The sequence below is a fragment of the Euleptes europaea genome, chromosome 15, assembly GCF_029931775.1.
Source record: "Euleptes europaea isolate rEulEur1 chromosome 15, rEulEur1.hap1, whole genome shotgun sequence".
Classification (NCBI taxonomy): Eukaryota; Metazoa; Chordata; class Lepidosauria; order Squamata; family Sphaerodactylidae; genus Euleptes; species Euleptes europaea.
Genome location: NC_079326.1, coordinates 9,009,369 through 9,026,986, shown reverse-complemented (window position 1 = coordinate 9,026,986; position 17,618 = coordinate 9,009,369). Strand labels below are relative to the sequence as shown.

The 17,618-nt window shown below is 45.6% G+C and overlaps 1 protein-coding gene across 1 annotated transcript in view; it reads right to left on the bottom strand.

Annotated features, from left to right (window-relative positions):
- PTPN4 (protein tyrosine phosphatase non-receptor type 4) overlaps window positions 1–15,968 on the bottom strand; it is a 136,046-nt gene extending 120,078 nt beyond the window's left edge. Inside the window, exon 1 of the mRNA XM_056861377.1 lies at window positions 15,909–15,968. The gene's annotated coding sequence lies outside the window, so the exon portion shown is untranslated. The remainder of the gene's footprint in view (window positions 1–15,908) is intronic.
- Between the last annotated feature and the right edge of the window lie 1,650 nt (window positions 15,969–17,618).

The window sequence follows — 17,618 nt, the reverse complement described above, 5'->3', positions numbered from 1 at the left end:
GTTCCCTGTTCCTGGCAACCCCAATATCTTCACCTTTCCTTGCTTCTTTCTCCCATTCCCACCCACCAAAGAACCTTTTATTTGCCCATTTTTAGTTATTTACTTCATATATTCTGACTTTTGTCTGCATCAGGTACCCCAAGCAGCTTACATCGTACTTCTCTCATCCATTTTATCCTTACAACAACCCTGTAAGGTAAGTTAGGCTGACAGTAAGTGACTGGCTCAAGCAGTATGGGGATTTGAACCTGGGTCTCCCAGATTCTAGTGTGAAACTCTTAACTGCTATTCCTCACTGGCTTTTGTAAAATGGCTGTTGTTGAACAAGAGCAAGCAGCCAAGCCTGAGTGAGTCATGCAAGTCATGTGGCAGCAAGTCACCCACTGGTTGCTGATGTGCCTGACCCCAATGAATTCTCTCTCAAAGGCCAAAACAGTCCTAGAAAGGTCTCTATTCCTACACCCTGCCTTTTACCATCAGAAACCAAGCCATGAAGACCATAAATACTGCAGCGGTTGCCTATCAATGGTCACTGGGAGCATTATTTCTTAAAGCTACAAGTGCAGCTTTTATTATTTTAGGTTTTTTTAAACATCAACATTTTTTTTAAGATTGAAGATTTTCCTGCAAACATGGGGCCTGTTTCAGGTTTTTAGAAAGATCTAGCTTGTCTGTTCATGATTCCAGTCTCCAGGTTTAAGTATCCACAGATTTAGCCATGTTGAGAATTAAATATACTGATTTTGAAGTAAGAGGAGCAGCAATATGTTAGCACCCTCAGTCTCTAACCCAATTTCAGTTAAGAAATATTACACAAATTGAATAATCTAAAAAACTGCTGAACAAGAAGCATGAACATTTGGGTTTAGAGTAAACAGAAGTAAATACATGAATAAATAGAACAGGCATGTAATCTGCAACACAAAAGTAACAAATTTCAAAACCAAGAGTCAGGGAAACCATTAATATGTTGCTATCCACTAACATTTTCACAGTATGGTTTTTGTATTTGAAAAGCTGAACACAGTAAAAGTCTTGACACTTCCTCCCAATAAAAGGCAGAGTGTATTCCTTTCTCATAACCTTAAATATCAGTACTATCATTGGAGGCTGTGCAACAATGATAACAGACTATCTCAGGGCCAAAGAAAAATAAAGTTCAGCCGGTGCATAAAAAGAAAGAAAGAAAGAACTCCAAAGTCCAGGAGCAACCACTGAAAAAGCCCTGTCACTGGGGGGGAAATCCCTCCCCCCCCCACGTCTTCAAAATTTCTGGAACATTTATATCTCTATGCAAGCCATCATTTTCTCCATCAAGGGTAAGTAATGGCACTTATCCTCAGAGCCTTGAAACAATCACCAACACCAGATTTATAATTGTTGGTAATGTTAAAAAATACTTGGATGTGCCTTGAAAATTATAATAACAGCACAATTCAAATTTCTTTTTTGGTACCAGACAGACAAACTCAAGTACAGAAAATGTTAGTTTATACCATTTTACAGATCGATTTAAGAATACATATATTTAAGTTACACAAAATTCATTTTCAATAAAGATGGTGAATCTTGGCACATACTAACAGCATTTTGCAGTCCAATCCGGACTGCGTTGCTAGTTAATATTTTCTACCGTAATTGGACTGCTTACGGTAGAAATTATTAACTAGCAAAGTATGATACCACAAACATGGCCACACAGTTATGCTGCAAGCTGAGGTAATGGCACTAGCATCAACCACTTAGGTGTGGTTAAAATGCATTTTACTTGTTCCAATCTTAAATCCCAATACCAAGATAGCAACAATTATTTATAACAAATGTCCCCAAGACAGGTCTCTTCTCCCCTTCTAGGAAAAATACATTTGATGCTTATGACTTAATAGCTACACTAGAATTGCACAGGGCAACTGTTTATACTTTGTCAGAATGACAAAGCCCCACTGTGCCCAAAGGGGCTTAATTCAAAGTAATGAATAGAACAAGGGTGTCAAACATACAGCCGGGGGCCAGATCTGGCCCACAAGACTGCTGGGTAAGCCACTCTCCCCAGTCCTGATCTGGGCTGGCAAAGCATGGCCTGTCCCCACCAAGTGACATTTATGTCATAGCTGGCCCTCGTAACAAATGAGTTTGACACCCCTAGCACAGAATTTCAATCAATGTTGCACACTGCTCACAAGGTGATTAATATAAATAGCTAATTGTTTAGTGGCCGGGATATTCAAGCAATGCTTTAATTTTAAATCAAAATGTACATTTGTGAAAATCACCACTTCCAAAGGATGTACAATAGAAATAACACAGACGCAAAGGAGCGGATACCACCCTAGGGCCTTATTGACATTTCCCTCTAGTTTCTGTACAAGTCAAGCAGCAACAGCATCAGCTTAGATGTAGGCAATTGCCAGGCACACAGGCCATTCTAATGGTTCAATTATGCCACATATCCGCGCTGCATGTTTAAAACTGCTATAGCATCTGTTCCCCACAGAAAGCATGCTCAAAATAGTTTACATAGAAAAATGGTCCAGACCTTGGGTCCCCAACCTTTTTGAGCCTGTAGGCACCTTTGGAATTCTGAAACAGAGTGGTGGGTGGCACAACCACAAAATGGCCACCATGGGAGGTGGATCCATACACACATACAGAGGAATGCAAGTGCAGGGGAGAAGAGGGGCAATTTTAAAAATAAATACTTGGAAAGAGGAGTGAGACAGAATAAAACCAACACTATAGTTGCAGCTGCCGTCAAAACATATTTTAATCTACACAGCCAATCAGATCACCAATGGTTAATAAGAACCCTTGTTACACAAGAGCCTCTACTGGCCCCACCCACTTTATAATAAGTACTTGGCAGGCATTAGGTGCCATACTGGGGATCCCTGGTTCAGACTGTCATAGATACCAGATTAAAATCCCAATATACATACAAAGTTATTACGGATAGTTTTTAAAACAAATTAAATTACATATCCAGTAGTCTAAAATAACCAACAGACAACCTAGCCAGAAATCAGCCTGAACAGGACCGTCTATTATACCCTGCAAATGGGAAGGAAGATGTTCAACCGTTGGCCAGCAGACCACTCCACAGACATCAATGGGCTGCTAACATGCTATTCCTCCTATGAAAGGGGACAGACAATAAAAGTTGACCTGATGAAGGGAGCTGGACAACAGATTCAAGCACAGCGAGGCAATCAGCTATGCGGGTCCCAGGATGCATAAGGGTTTAAAAGTTAATAATAAACACCTTATATGTTGAACCTGGATATATACCAGCAGTCAGTGCAAATACTAAAGACTACTATAGTGTGCTGAAACAACAAGACCAGGAGGCGACTGTGGTACAGATCATGAATTGTTAATATTGAAAATCAAGATAAAGCTTAAGAAAAACACCAGAACATTCATAGCACCAAAATATAATCTAGGCAATATTCCTGAAGAGTTTAAAGACCATGTAAAGAATAGATTTGCATTACTGAGTTCAAGTGAATGTAAACCAGAAGAACTATGGGTGGATGTGCAAAGACTATTCCTGTAGCCAAAAGAAACGGAGCCTTGACTACTTACCGTGAGGGCTCCTTCTCTTCTGAGGCGGAGGGCATCTTGTAGCTGTGGGTTATTGTCCCCGCCCCATCTGGAGAGGCAGGACTAAAATGATTTCCTGCTGCCCCCTACCGGGACACTAACCCTCTGTTCCTCAGTCACAGGCTTGCCTAGCTCTAGACAGGAACAAACAAGGTATAACAGAACAAAAACGTAACCTTAACCAGAAAAACAGGAAGGAACATTTCTATAACATGAAAAATAGACAGGACTTGTGACCGGAGAGGTCTGAACTGACTGTCTTCTGAAGGCATGGTTGAAAGTACGTCGTCTTGACTTATCGCCCGGGTGGGCAAGATGCCCTCCGCCTCAGAAGAGAAGGAGCCCTCACGGTAAGTAGTCAAGGCTCCGTTCTCCTCTGAGGCTCGGGCATCTTGTAGCTGTGGGATCTATAAGAGCTCCCATCAGGGTGGGTCACGCATACTCCTCCACGACATGCTGTAAAACCCTGCGGCCAAAGGCCGCTTGTGCAGATGACCATGTGTTGATCTTGTAATGCTTGACAAACGTAGACACGTTTGACCACGTAGCTGCACGGCAAATTTCGTCAACCGGAGACTGTCTGTCAAACGCCGCCGTTGTAGAGGCGCTGCGAAGCGAATGAGCCGTAATTCCCTGTGGAAGAGGAGCACCCGCAGCTTTATATGCCTCCGCTATTGTGGACTTTAAGGCATAACTAATGGATGCCACGGACATTCTGAGACCCCTGTTAGGATTGGAGATGTTAATAAACAAGTAGTCCGTCTTTCTCAGTTCTGCTGTTCTGTCAATGAAGATGCGCAAGGCTCTACGCAGGTCGAGAGAATGCCAAGATCGTTCCTTTGGACAAGATGGTTTTGGACAGAACGATGGTAAAGAAATGTCCTGACCGCGATGAAAGGGAGAGTTAACCTTAGGGATGAAGGTAGGGTCTGGTCTCAATACCACCTTATCCCTATGAAAAATGCATAGCCCCTGACGAATGGATAGGGCTCGTAGTTCCGACACTCTTCGAGCCGACGTGATGGCCACAAGGAATAGAACTTTCATCCTCAGGAACCTTAGAGGTACTGCCCGAAGAGGTTCGAAGGGTTCCTTCGTTAAAGCCTTGAGAACGATGTTAAGGTTCCAGGTAGGGAACCGGTGAATCGTAGGAGGTCGAGTCTGGGATACTCCCTTTAGAAAGGAGACAATATGCCGATGTTTGGATAACGAAACTCCATCCACCATGGGTATAACTGTAGCTATGGCTGCCACCTGTCTGCGTAGAGTAGACACTGCCAGGTTTAATCTCACTCCCTCCTGTAAGAACCCCAAGATGCTGTTAATTGCTGGATGAAGAGGGTCGAATTTTCTTCTACGTGCCCATCTGACAAACGCCTTCCATGATGCGGAATATATGCGCCGGGTCGCAGGTCTACGTGCTTCAAGTATGGTGTTCACGACCTCTGTAGAGTAACCCAGATTGAGAAGGTTCATCCTTTCAAGTGCCAGACGGTCAAACAGAACCAGTGGGGGTCTGGATGGATTAAAGGTCCCTGGCGTAGAGCTCCCCACTGCATTGGAATTCTCCATGGATCTTGAACTGCCAGTTTTCGCAGAGTGACAAACCACGGACGTCGAGGCCAAAACGGTGCCACGAGAAGTACGTTGGCTTTTTCCGTCTGAATCTTGCGAAGGACCTTCGGAATGATTGGCAGAGGTGGGAAGGCGTACAGAAGAGTCTTTGGCCAAGGGTTGAGAAGAGCGTCGATTCTTTCTGCGTCTGGGTGGAAGTATCTCGAGTAGAATCTTGGAAGTTTGGAATTGTCTGACGAGGCGAACAAATCTACCTCTGGAAGACCAAATCTTTGAGTGATGAGACGAAAGGAGTCCTGGTCTAAGGACCACTCTCCTTCGTTTACTTGTTGCCTGCTTAACCAATCGGCTTCCACGTTGAGGGTGCCCTTTATGTGTTCTGCCCGGATTGATAGGAGCTTGAACTGGGCCCACTGGAACAGTCTGACTGCTTCCTGATGCAATGTCGTTGACCTTGTGCCCCCCTGTTTGTTCAGGTGGGCCTTGGTAGTTGTATTGTCCGTCCTGACCAGGACGTGATGATTGCAAATGTCCGCTGAGAAGGATAGAAGAGCCAGTCTCACAGCTCGTAACTCTAGTACATTGATGTGTTGGGTCGATTCCTGAGCAGACCATCGACCCTGGGCAATTTTCCCGTTGAGGGTGGCTCCCCACCCCTCCAGACTGGCGTCCGTAAACAGTTGAAGGGGATCCTCGTGTAGGTACTGTGTGGGCTTGGTTAGATTCTCTCTGGACGCCCACCAACGCAAGCTGTTGCGGACCCTGACTGGTAAGGGAATTAATCTGTCCCGCTTTATCCCAATGTCCCCTTGATACGGACGGAGATGCCACTGTAATTGTCTGGAGTGGAACCTGGCCCAGGGTACCACTGATATGCATGAAATCATGTGCCCTAAAAGCTTCGCTAGGGACATTAACCTGGCTGATTTGGAGCGGACGGCCAAGGAAGCCCGACTGACAATCTTTTCCACTCTCTCTCTTGACAGGGATACAGTGTTTTTCCGAGAGTCTATACGGACTCCCAGGTGGACCAGAGATTGAGAGGGGTTGAGGGAACTTTTCTCGAAGTTCACTAAATACCCGTGGTCTTGAAGGATCTGAACCACTCTGATGGTATGAACCCGGGATTGCTCCCTGGATTGTGCACAGATCAGGATGTCGTCCAGGTACGGATGTACCTGGATAGACTCCTGTCTGAGGGTGGCCATAACAGTCACCAGGGTTTTCGTGAATACCCGGGGGGCAGAGGCTAACCCAAAGGGGAGTGCCCTGAACTGATAATGATCCTTGTCGTGGGTGAAGCGAAGGAACCTTCTGTGGGCTGGGTGGATGAGGACATGGAGGTAGGCCTCCTTCAAATCCACCGCTGTCATAAAGGTTTGAGGCTGGAGGGACTCTATGATGGATTTTAAGGTTTCCATCCGGAAACGTTTGCGCCTCATCTTTCTGTTTACGTATTTTAAATTGAGGATAGCCCTCCAGTCCCCATTTTTCTTCGGAACCGTGAAGAATATGGAGTAGACCCCCATCCCTTTTTCCGGGTTGGGGACCTTCTCCACGGCTCCTATGAGCAACAGATGGTGAATTGCTCTGGCGGTTCTGGCCCTCTTTTCTTTCTTTAGAGGAAAAGGGGAAGAAAGGAAACGATCCCGAGGCAGGGAAGAAAACTCCAGGAGATATCCCTGAGAAATTATCTGGGATACCCATGAATCCGGATTGGATTTGGCCCAAATGTGACTGAAAGCCTGAAGTCTCCCCCCCACTCCCAGTAGTGAGGCGTCATTGTGAATTGTTGTTTTTGGGAAACTTGTCCCCTTTGTCAGACCTAGTCTGGCCTTGTCTCTGGAACTTCCCCCCTTTCCGAAAGGACCTGCTCTGGTTCCATGAGCTGTTCTGGTTCCAGGAGCCCTTTCTATAATCTGCCCGGTATCTGGGAGGAACCTTGGAAGAACGAAAGGACGGGTAGGAAGAGGATCTATTCTCCTTCCGAAGTTGTCTCGGGAGCACGTGCTTCTTATCCCTAGTTTGAATCAAAATCCCATCCATTTTTCCCCCGAAAAGTCGTCCCCCTTTGATGGGGTATGACATGAGGATGGTTTTGGATCTGAAATCGGCCGGCCAAGCCCTGAGCCATAGAGCCCTTCTAATAGACGTGGTGGAAGCCATGGCCCTGGCCGTAAAAGACATTGTGTCCAGGGATGCATCTGCCATGAGAGTAATGGCGCTAAGCACTCTTTCCAGGCCCCCGACTACCCTACGGTTCTCGGCTGGAACCAGTTGTAGGAGCTTTTTGACCCACAAATAAGAAGCCCTCGCAAAAATGGAGGTAGTGGCGCTAGCCTGGATGGCTAGGGCAGAAGCCTCGTGAGCCTTCCTTGCCAGCTGGTCAGTCTTCCTGTCCAACTGGTCACGGATGGAACCTACCCCATCCTCAGGGATCAAACCAGGGGTCTGAAGGTCAGCCACGGGAGCATCTACTACATGAACTTTTAACATCTGCATGGCATGGGGAGCCAGGCTATAGTGTTTTTTGACGTAGGCCGGAACCTGCTTGTTGGATGAGGGGTTATCCCACTCATCTGTAAGGGCCCTAATGAAAAACTCTGGGAAAGGAACCAGATTGGACTGAGTTTTCCTTCTGGGAAAGCACTCCTTTACTCCCTCTTTAAATTTAGATTTGGGTTCCTCTGAGGACTGTTGTTCCTCATTAAGATCCAGGGCAATCATAGCCTTTGCCAGTAACCCTTGGAAGTCCTCCCCCGAGAACAGCCTGGGTTGTTGGTCATCAGGGCGAGGGGTCTCGTCCTCGGAGTCGAACTCCCCTTCCTCACGTTCTTCTCCTGCTGACTCCTGGTCAGAGGAAGGAATATCATGATGGCTAGGAGAGTCAGAGCCAGATTGAGAAATCTGCTGTGACTGTGACTTTCTGGCGGCTTTAGTGGGCCATAAAGCGGATGTCTCTCCTCTGGATGTCCCCCCCGAGGTAGATGTACTGCCCTCCTCCCCCACGGAGTGGGAATGGGAAGCTACAGTGGAAGGGGATCCTGAAACCCCGCCAGAAAACTGGGGCAGGCGCATTTGAAAAGCCTGAAAGGCTTGCCACTGCCTTTGTAATGCTATATTAACCATGTCGTTGGCCTGATCTGCGGTTAAAAATCTCCCTGTTGCCGCCTCTGAGGTGGGAAAGGGATTGAAAAATGGTTGATGGGCAGATGCCTGCTGCATAGGCATAAAGTGGCCCCCTATAGGCCCTAAGGAAAAGGCGGGAAGAGGTACTGCAGGCTGCCTTTCTGCTTGTTCCGCACGGGGGGGGGGGGTACGTTACCACCTCCCGACGGGAGACCTTGCATTGCCACGGGATCCAGAATCGCGGGCGAGGTCGCTGCTGAGGAGGGCTGATTCCGCGAGTAGGCAGTCGGGTCCTTCCCGCTGGCTCTCGCTGCGCCGGAAAACTTCCCGTTGCCGCGTCTCCTGCGTTTAAGGCCGGCAAGGGTAGAGGCTGTTTTTCGCGCCTTTTTATTCCTGGGCTGTGTGGTGACTTCCCGGGTCTCCATCAGCTCTCCGCTCTCCTCTGCAGTCAGCGCGGGTCCGCTCCCGCCGTCCTTAGACTGCGCGCTGTTGCCAGGGGCGAATTGGACCAGCCCCAGAGAGTAATCTTTTTCCGAGAGAAGATCGTCTTCTCTATTCAAAATGGCGTCCGCCATTTTTCCCCCCCCCCTCTTCTTCCCGACACAAGACTGAGGACGACACCAGGAAGGTCGGGAAAAAGACACCGGGTAGGTAGGGTAGGGTGGGGAGGTAAATGGGAGAAAAAGAGGAAAGGATTGAGGGAAAAAACACTCTAAAAGCCTCTAAAACCTAAGCCTAATCCCAGAGCTGTGAAGATCACTGCTCTCTCCACTAGGCAGGACAAAAGACTGAGGAACAGAGGGTTAGTGTCCCGGTAGGGGGCAGCAGGAAATCATTTTAGTCCTGCCTCTCCAGATGGGGCGGGGACAATAACCCACAGCTACAAGATGCCCGAGCCTCAGAGGAGAATGAAAAGTCTCGATGGATGTCTGAGGAAACTCTTAACATTGCCAAAGAGAGACGAGAAGCAAAAGTAGAAGGTGACAGAAACAGAACCAAAAGTCTAAGTACAACGTTCCAGTGACTCACACGTAGAGACAAAGAGAACTATTATAATAACCAGTGTAAAGAAATAGAAGAGAACAACAAAAAGGAAGAACAAGAGATCTGTTCCACAAGATCCAAGAAATCAAAGGAAAATTTAAAGCACAATTAGGCATAGTGAATGATCAGCATGGAAATACATTAACTGAACAAGACAAAATAAAGAAAAGATGGGAACAACACACTGAAGAACTATATAGAAGAGATGAAAGGATGACAGATTCCTGTATCTAGTTGCAAAATAGCTGCGTTTCAAGTAGGAAAGAAACTAAGACACCTTGGGGCCAACAGGTTTTATGAATTAAAAAGAGGAGCATGATAAAGAAAATTTAATATCTTACAGCAGTAAAATAATGTTTAAATAATAATTTTATAAACTGAGAATTATACTTGAATTTAAAACAAATTTAGAATAGAAATAGACAGGGAATGAGCCACACACACTAGTTCTGCTTTTTCAGAGAACTGCAGATATTTTTGCGAGTGTTTTTAAGGTAGGCTAATTATGCCAGAAGACTGCCCACCCACCCCCAAAAGCCCACTGAATCCAAAGGAAGCTCAAAGACAAAAGGTCTCATACATGGTTTTGGTAACATTTAGCTATAGCCCCTTCAATTGGAGCATCTGGCTTTAAGCCACTGGCATCCCAAGCCCAGCATCCCCTTAAGCACACAATGTCTAAGTTCTATTGCAATCAAAAGCTGAAACCTATGCAATTATTTCCACAGTAATTCCACATCTCAATCCAAAGATCTGTCAGAATTAGTGCTTGCAGCATTTTCCCCCATTTTATCGCAGCAGATAAACAAGAGGAAGGAACTGTTTGCAATGAGTCCCTGTGAAAAAGGATTCCCGAAGTACAGTAGTACAGTAGTAGACAAATCTGCTGCCACACACTCTTCTGGATTAAGTCCAGAATAGATGCATGATAGGCTAGAGTAAATGGTGAGACCCTGGGGTCCCACAGCTATGCATTGCAAGCTCAACACTGAAAACTTCTCAGCACATGTAGATCACTCCTTATTGCACACATGCTACTGGGTTAAGATTGGGGCAATACATTCATGAAAGTAAACATGCATATTAATATTGTCGGAGGCTTTCACGGTCAGAGTTCATTGGTTCTTCTGGGTTATCCGGGCTGTGTAACCGTGGTCTTGGTATTTTCTTTCCTGACGTTTCGCCAGCAGCTATGGCAGGCATCTTCAGAGAAGTAACACTGAAAGACTGGACAATTCTACCAACTATTTTGTCAGATTGCACAGAGAAGCCATTGAAATTCATAAACATCAGCACAACTTTAACAGAAAAGAAGAGAGTTTAAGAATGAATAAGGCTTGGCTTTCTGTCCTGAAAACCTCCAGACTAACAAAGACAACAGTCAACAATAGCCATGCAGATTAGCTTTGGATTGCACACATTATCAGATCACATTATCAGATCACATTATCAGATCACATTATCAGATCACATTATCAGATCACATTATCAGATCACTTCAGGATGCAATGGTTCCATATTAACATACCACACCCTCATTAGCACATTACCTTTGATACTTTTTGCAGGACAATGATTCAGCTCAACCCAACCCCTTTCTGACTATATATTACTCTTCCTACACACTTGACACTGAGAGACACTGTCCTTCAGTGTTACTCCTCTGAAGATGCCTGCCACAGCTGTTGGCGAAACGTCAGGAAGGAAAATACCAAGACCACGGTTACACAGCCCGGATAACCCACAAGAACCAATGCATATTAATATTTATGTAGTACATTTTTATCCTGCCTTTCATCCAAGTTCACAGGGGTGCATAACATTCCACCCCTTTTTTATCTTCTCAACAACCCCATAAGGTATGTTAGCCCAAGGGCGGGGGGGACGGACGGACAAGGGGTTAATCTGCAGAAAAAGAGCTGAGAGACCAAGAGTGGGCAGAGCCAAAGAGCGGACACTCTGAGAGGCAGAAAGCATTCTGAGCTGGGTAAGGAGACTGAGAGGAAGCGGTGACAGATTCTGAGCTTGTGAGCCCGTGTGACGGGCAGGCAGCAGTGAACAACTCTGTGAATCTAAGGGGTTCTGTATAGCCAAAGCTAGTGGAACACACAACCAAGGAGTGACGGGATTGAGAACTGGGTGGAAAAGGGGCCCTTTCTCTGGTCACAAAGGGGAATCAGTCTCTGTGGCAGGGCTATTCCAGTTGCAGGGTGGTGTGGAGGGGTTACTGCCACTGGTGGTGGGGTAGTTCATTGAGAACTGGAAGAGGGAATTTGGATATTTCCCCCATACTTCTGAATTGTTCTCTGGGGAATAAGAGGTTGAAAGCATCTTCATTTAGCTAAGCTGGGAACTGAATCTGTGTGAGTTCTGAGGAACAGAACTAACCTTGTAAACTAAGAACTGAAGGAATTTAACTTGAGAAAACATCTAAGCTAAAGACAACTTGAGTAACATCTAAGCTAAATCTAAACTAAGCTCTCTATTCGGGAGATTTAGTGGTACCCCTTTGGAAAAGAGAATTTGTGGCTGTGGCTTGAATCACATAGACTCCATTTATCATATTTTATTGGAATGTGAAATGCTAGTGGACCTACGTACTAAATTTTTAATGCCATCAATTTTGGATAGGAACTCTTCCCCCCACTCTTTGTTTAGACTTTTACTGAATGGGTATGATGCAGAAACTACAGAAATATTAGCCATGTTTTTGAAGCAAGCTCTAATGATAAAAAACAAAAAATATAATAGCTGCTATTCCGGTTACTTGTAGACACTCGTTTTCTATATATACCTTATATTCACTGTACTCCGGCATACCTCATTTTATTCATATGTATTGCTAAAGATTTCGATATTGATGTTTTCATCATTTGTCAAATTCTGGAATACCTTATACGATTTGTTATGCCAATCAAGGTTTTTGAATTGAAAACTAAGCTCTCTCTCTCTCTCTCTCTCTCTCTGAAGGAATCTTGTGTAAATATATGGAGTTTTGAGTTTTCCCTCCAATTCAGCCTTTTCCTCAAAAATCCATCTTGTGAATACTGTTTAATAAATTTCCCTGTTTTGTTTGTTAACATTAAGAAGCCTCTTGTGTCAAATTACTCTCTGAGGTAAAATCTGGTGTGGGACTGGAGAAGGAGAAAATTAATCTCCACACAATACACTCAGGTTAACACTTTACCTCATGCAGAAGGTCCCAGGTTCAATCCCAGGCATCTCCAATTAAAGGGACTAGGCAAGTAGGTAATGTGCAAGACCTCTGCCTGAGTGAGACCCTGGAGAGCAGCGGCCGGTCTGAGTAGACAATACTGACTTCGATGGACCAAGGGTTTGATTCAGTAGAAGGCAGCTTCAGGTGTTCATGTGTTCAGTATATATAGTCAGGCTGAGAGAGCGGCCACTAAGAGTAAAGGGGGTGTGTCTCAGTGACTAACTAGCCAAAGATCACCAGCAGAAAATTTCATGGCAGAGGACTCCGATCCAGCATTCTAACAACTAAACTACTATGTTGGCTCTCATCTCTGACTTCATGGTGTTTTTGCAATGATGGCAGGGTATGGTGGTCTGCAACACTGGGCATGTGCGACAGTCACTACAGCCCATTCTAAACATTCATGGGCTGACACAAGACTCAAGATAGCAGCATTAGTTCAAGTGAAGTTAAACAGCTAAATTTGAATCCACATAGACAATCTCAACTAGTTTGTAGAATGCAATTATTTGTCTCTAACACATATATCAGCATTTGTGACACTATCCAGTACCCTGAGGACTAATGTGCATTATAAAGACTGTCAAAATAACCATCATAGAAGGTTTCAGGTTTATCTCATAAAAGTTATCACAGCACTATTTTATTTTTCAGCAATGTACCACCTGGTAAAGCCATGTCACATACCATACTGTTCTTTTACTTTACAGGGGAAAAAAACATTCTAAGCCAAAGTCTTATTATTGCAATGCAACAAATATCAAGCTTCTGAAATAGAAAGCATTGAGCCCTACATCTTAAAGCAGTTCTTAATCAATGGCAAATCAGAAAAAAATACCTATACTAGCCTTCTGTATTCAGACAAATCACAAGTTCAGAAGATGCATGCAAAAATTATTTTGAATTACAGTTTTTACAACGTGGAATTATGTTTGAAACAAATCAGTTTGCTTCTTATCTTAACAAATGATATGAAATTCTGTCATGTTTATTTCTATTTATAACTAATCACTGTTATTTGCAAACACCTGTAATATTTAAATAAAATGTGCTTTCATGAATAGTTCTTCTTTACCAGCTAACAATGTAATATACAAATTAACATTCAGCAAGTGTAAAGAAAGTTATTACAAATTACAAACCAATTCAAGATCTATTCTATATTGGCTTCTATACTACAATTAAGAACCTGTCTACGTAGAAAACCTGACCAACGTAGATCTAGTTATCATAAATAATTATATGCTTTGAATGAGTTTGTAGAAGGTTCTTAACAGTCATTTAGAACCACATCACTACACAGAACTCCAGTACTTTATGACAAGCACTCAAAATTACCACTGTGCATAACCAATGCATGTGTGCAGTTATGGAAATGATTAAACTGACAGACACTTATGCATCCTTAGTTGTGTGCTGCCACATCCAACATAAATTCAGAATATATACAAGGATATGTACGCCTTGAAAATACAACGCACCATAACTCTAGCTTGGTTTTTAGCTCTGAGACCATGCTGAAGAATCTTATTTTAAAATAACTGCTACTTTGCTTTTTCAGACTATTTGACATACAAAACATTTTAACCATTATACAAGTCTAAAAGACACATAAAACTATATGTAGCATAGAAGGCAACACCAGCATTCAACCTTTTGATCTCAGAAGCCATTTGCAAACCTTGGCGGCCTATCAACTGGTTGCAAAGCTTTTCTTCAAACATGTTTAGCTGCAAACCTAGCATGGGACCCTTTCAAGCCTTATTTCTGCAATATCTCGACTCCCCCTAAAAATAATGTAATCCTGCTGCTTCTTTGGCTCACATAATAGGTCGCAAATACAACAGTATATTACAAAATACCCATTCTCGGTCTTTAAATTTCAGAAATAATTTATACAAATGTTAGCAGTCTGCAGAGACTATAAATACAGCTGCTTCACTAAGTGGGGGGGGGCCCTCCTATCTGACTTGGGAATCCTTTATGGTACTCTAGCAAACCAATACTGGGCTGAGAAACTGTATAACAGACACTATGTTTCTAAAACAGATACTGTGTTTTTAATGATCGTTGTAGATTTCAACAAATCCACAACTCCAAACCACCAGCTCCCCATCATCCTCTCGATAATTATGACCTGGCAACCCTCACAGACTTTCAACCACCTTATTTTTGTGTTCCCACATATTCTCCTGCATTTAATGAGCCCCCCCCCCCAGAAAATCACACATGTAACACCTGAAGCAATCCACAGGGATGAACAAGCAGTTTGATTCCACATCCTTAAAGTGGGTAGCCGTGTTAGTGTGTCTGCAGTAGTAGAAAAGGGCAAGAGCCCAGTAGCACCTGAAAGCCTAACAAGAATATTTTCTGGCAGGGTGTGAGCTTTCGTGAGCCTGCAGCTCACACCCTGCCAGAAAATATTCTTGTTAGTCTTTCAGGCGCTACTGGACTCTTGCCCTTTTCTACTGCTGGTATCTGAAGAAGTGAGCTGTGGCTCCCGAAAGCTCACACCCTGCCAGAAAACATTCTTGTTAGTCTTTCAGGCGCTACTGGACTCTGGCCCTTTTCTCTGAAGAAGCGAGCTGTGGCTCCTGAAAGCTCACACCCTGCCAGAAAACATTCTTGTTAGTCTTTCAGGTGCTACTGGACTCTGGCCCTTTTCTACTACTGGTATCTGAAGTAGTGAGCTGTGGCTCCCGAAAGCTCACACCCTGCCAGAAAATATTCTTGTTAGTCTCTAAGGTGCTACTGGACTCTGGCCCTTTTCTACTACTGGTATCTGAAGTAGTGAGCTGTGGCTCCCGAAAGCTCACACCCTGCCAGAAAATATTCTTGTTAGTCTTTCAGGCGCTACTGGACTCTGGCCCTTTTCTACTACTGGTATCTGAAGTAGTGAGCTGTGGCTCCCGAAAGCTCACACCCTGCCAGAAAATATTCTTGTTAGTCTTTCAGGTGCTCCTGGACTCTTGCCCTTTTCTACTACTGGTATCTGAAGAAGTGAGCTGTGGCTCCCGAAAGCTCACACCCTGCCAGAAAATATTCTTGTTAGTCTTTCAGGTGCTCCTGGACTCTTGCCCTTTTCTACTGCTGGTATCTGAAGAAGTGAGCTGTGGCTCCCGAAAGCTCACACCCTGCCAGAAAATATCCTTGTTAGTCTTCCAGGTGCTACTGGACTCTTGCCCTTTTCTACTTCCACATCCTTCCCTCACTGATGCCACACATTTTACATTTCAGCAGCGACCCCAGGACTATCCCACAACCTCGCTGGGTGTTTTTCCTCACACACACACGCCCCCATTTCAACCAACCCACCTTTATTGCATATCGACCTATTCCTTACCTTCATCCAACAGCCACGTCCTTCCAGAGGAGGAGGGCAGACCAACCCCCAAGGGGAGAGAGTGAGTGGGGACGGAGGGTCAAGGGGCAACGGTGCTGGTGCTGGGGCCTCCCCCCAGAAAAGGGTCCCTCCCAACCGACAATGCGGATCCGTTCTAGAACGTCCAGGCAGGCCAGGGGGAGGCAGGGGCGGGGGGCCCGCCAACGGCCGTGTCAGCGCGCACGCCTCTCCCACCTCAGAGCTCCCCCATATTTCCACCGCAAACAAACAGGGGAGGATGGCGAGCATCGATGGGGAGGGGGGGGGAAGGCAATGCGACCTTCCCCCCTCCCCACCTGCTGGGTCCCTCCAGGCAAGGGAAAGGGGTTCAGCGGCCACCCCTCCGTCTGCGGGGGACGAGGCCTCCCTCCTTCCCTCCCGCCCCCCAAGGTCGAGGCTTTCTCGTCGCTCCTGCTCTTCCTGCAGCCGTGGACGGGGGGGGGGGAGGGAGATGGCAGCTAAACAGCAGGACTCTGCCAATGGCGGGGTGGGGGGGCGAGGACTGGCAGCGACCGCCTCCTCCGCCTTTCCCCCCTCCCTAGAGCCGGCCTCCCTCCTTCCTTCCTTCCCGCCTGCCTTCAGACAGGCGGCAGCATAGCAACCAACATGGCAGCTGCGCAGTCACCCAGCGGAGAGCGCAAGAGGCAACTCTCGCGAGAACTGCCGCCTTCCAACGGCTCTGCTTGACCGTTGGCTGCGAACTTCCGAAGCGACGCCTCTCTTTCCTTCCCTGCCTGGTTCCTGGCCCAGCGCGCAACGGGATTGGTCGGACGGCTCAAAAGACCGCCCCTTTTGTTTTCTCGGGCAAAGGATTGGCTAGTCGAGATGTCGGCGATTGTAAAGATTAGTCGCTCTCGTCACAGTAGTAGAAAAGGGCAAGAGTCCAGAAGCACCTGAAAGCCTGACAAGAATATTTTCTGGCAGGGTGTGAGCTTTCGGGAGCCACAGCTCACTTCTTCAGATACCAGTAGTAGAAAAGGGCAGGAGTCCAGCAGCACCTGAAAGACTAACAAGAATATTTTCTAGCAGGGTGTGAGCTTTCGGGAGCCACAGCTCACTTCTTCAGATACCAGTAGTAGAAAAGGGCAAGAGTCCAGCAGCACCTGAAAGACTAACAAGAATATTTTCTGGCAGGGTGTGAGCTTTCGGGAGCCACAGCTCACTTCTTCAGATACCAGTAGTAGAAAAGGGCAGGAGTCCAGCAGCACCTGAAAGACTAACAAGAATATTTTCTGGCAGGGTGTGAGCTTTCGGGAGCCACAGCTCACTTCTTCAGATACCAGTAGTAGAAAAGGGCAGGAGTCCAGCAGCACCTGAAAGACTAACAAGAATATTTTCTAGCAGGGTGTGAGCTTTCGGGAGCCACAGCTCACTTCTTCAGATACCAGTAGTAGAAAAGGGCAAGAGTCCAGCAGCACCTGAAAGACTAACAAGAATATTTTCTGGCAGGGTGTGAGCTTTCGGGAGCCACAGCTCACTTCTTCAGATACCAGTAGTAGAAAAGGGCCAGAGTCCAGAAGCACCTGAAAGCCTGACAAGAATATTTTCTGGCAGGGTGTGAGCTTTCGTGAGCCACAGCTCACTTCTTCAGATACCAGTAGTAGAAAAGGGCAAGAGTCCAGGAGCACCTGAAAGACTAACAAGAATATTTTCTGGCAGGGTGTGAGCTTT